Raw genomic sequence first — 2,684 nt, forward strand, 5'->3', positions numbered from 1 at the left:
TGGGCATAGGTCCCGGGGACTCCTGGAGGTGATGCGTGAGGGGTGGGAAGCGGGGCAGAGCTCAGGGGAAAAGGCGGAGGGATATGTGAAGAATCTGAGACAACGGCTCAGGGTGGTTCGAGAGAGAGCCCACACAAATTTAAGGCAGGCTCAAACTAAGCAAAAGGAACGGTACGATGTGGCGGCACAGAAGCGTGAGTTAAGGGTGGGACAAAAGGTCCTGCTATTGTTACCAGACTCCAGCAGTAAGTTTCTAACCCGGTGGCAAGGGCCCTTCGTGGTTAACAGATGAGTGGGACCCGTGGACTATGAAATAATACGGCCCGGGGCTAGACGGGAGAGGCAGATCTACCATATTAACATGTTGAAGGAATGGAATGAGTCCGAAGGACTCCTATTGTCCCCAGATCTCGAGACGGAAGGATGGGAAAGTCAATCACACAGCCGGACAGGAAGTGATGGGGCGGGGAAGACAGTGTCGCGAGGGGTACAATTAGAGGCCTCGCAATGGCAGCAGCTGGCAGGGTTAGTAAAAGAGTTTCATGATGTTTTCTCGGATCAGCTGGGGAGAGCTGCAGGGATAGAGCATAAAATTATTACTAAGGTGGGCCAAATAGCTCGGGAGAAGTGGAGACGTATCCCTTATCATAGATGCAAGCAGGTTAAGGAAGAATTAGAACAGATGCTGAGGCAAGGGATCATAATCCCCTCCTGGAGCCCGTGGCGGAGTCCCTTAGTACCCGTAGAGAAGCCCGACGGAAGTCTTAGGCTGTGTGTGGACTTTAGAAAACTAAATGCTCTAACACAGTTTGATGCCTTTCCCATGCCACATGTCAATGAACTAGTAGAGCGGATAGGACAGGCGAGATTTATCTCAACGCTCGACTTGTCCAAAGGCTACTGGCAAATACCGCTCCGTAAGGAAGACCAATGGAAGACGGCGTTTGGCACCCCTTGGAGTTTGTTTGAATTCCAAAGGATGCCTTTTGGACTCAATGGGGTGGCGGCCACCTTCCAAAGACTGATGGATCGAACCCTAGCACCACATCAGAGATACGCCGCGGCATACCTGGATGATATTGTGGTCTATACCAAAACTTGGAGCCAGCACCTACAAGCTCTCCGGGCGGTTCTACTGGAACTGCGGTGAATAGGGGTAACGGCCAACCCAAAAAAATGCGCCCTAGGCCGGCAAGAGACCAAGTATCTCGGGTTTGTAGTAGGACAGGGCTGGATACGGCCTGTGAAGGACAAAGTAGCAATTATTAGAGAGTATAAAGCACCTTGCACCAAGAGACAGATGCGGGCGTTCCTCAGCCTGACAAGTTATTATAGGAGGTTCATTCCTAGGTTTGCAGAACTGGCAAAATCACTAGTGGAGACCACTAAGGGCCCGCGCAAGGGGATAATTGAGTGGACCGAAGAACGGAGGACCGCCTTTGAGAAGCTAAAAGAGGCCTTATGTCAGGAAGTTATGCTACACACCCCCAACTTTGCCATACCGTTTACGTTGCAGACGGATGCCTCAGCCTACGGTCTCGGAGCTGTGTTGTCACAGGAGGTTGATGGAGCGCAACGTCTGATTGCCTATGCCAGCAGACAGCTGACGGATCCAGAAACAAGGTACTCCACTATAGAGCGAGAATGCTTGGCGATTCGGTGGGCGGTCGGCTATTTCCAATGCTACCTCCTGGGGTGGGAGTTTACGTTAATCATGGATCATGCCCCCTTGAAGTGGCTGCATACCTCTAAAACAGACAATGCCCGGATTATGCGCTGGGCACTAGCTCTCCAGCCCTTCCAATTTCAGGTGGTTTACAAGCCCGGGAAGCAGAACACAGTGGCGGACTTTCTGTCACGATGTTGTGAGGAAGGGGAGAGAGGAAAAGGGAACTGGAGAATAGGAAGACTGCTTCCAAGCGTCTTGAGGGGCGGGCAGTGTGCGGGAGCACGAGAATCCAGGAACCCCGGGGAAAGCAGCGGCAGGATATCCGCTGTGTCGGACCTGCCCTTTCCCAGCGAGACAGGGCACTCACTGATTGATTGCAGCTGGGATCGCCGAGAGACAGCGTTAAAAGGGCCGGCGGTCCACGAGACGGAGGCGGCGGCGGAACCGGAAGTGCCGGGACAAGTGGCGGACACCGGTGCCGCGGGAAGCAGGCAGAGGCGATCCGCTCAGCACCGGACCCGCATGTTCTGGGGCGCGGGTAAGACCCCGGCAGGGGACTGGGTCGGAGCCGGGGGCAGCAGAAGACCCAGCCCAGCAGTTCCCCTCAGAAGCCAGGGGAGACCGTGGGGCAGAGCCGCTGGTGCGAGGAGGGAGCAGCTCACCCGTCTGGTGAGCGGACGACAACCCTACTGGGGGAAGACTTGTCCTTCTCCCGAAGTCCCAGGAGAAGAGGGACACCCCGCGGGGAATTAGGCTCGTAGGAGCCCCGAGGACAGAACTCCGCCGGAGAAAGTACGGCAGCCCAGTGAGGCAACTGGGCGAGCTGAACCCTGTGGGAAGAGGGATTAATTGCTCCGAGTACGACTGAGGCCAGTGGGGACCCCACAATCTGGAGGCCAGGGCGAGGGTGTAGGGGTGGAGGAGCCCTCTGCGACCCCGGGGACCCACATATGCAGAGTTTCACTTCCGGACGTGCACGCGCCAGATGAATAATACTGAACCAGAATAACATCAA

The sequence above is a fragment of the Gavialis gangeticus genome, unplaced genomic scaffold (assembly GCF_001723915.1).
Source record: "Gavialis gangeticus isolate Ggan-Ray unplaced genomic scaffold, GavGan_comp1, whole genome shotgun sequence".
In the NCBI taxonomy this organism is placed as follows: domain Eukaryota; kingdom Metazoa; phylum Chordata; order Crocodylia; family Gavialidae; genus Gavialis; species Gavialis gangeticus.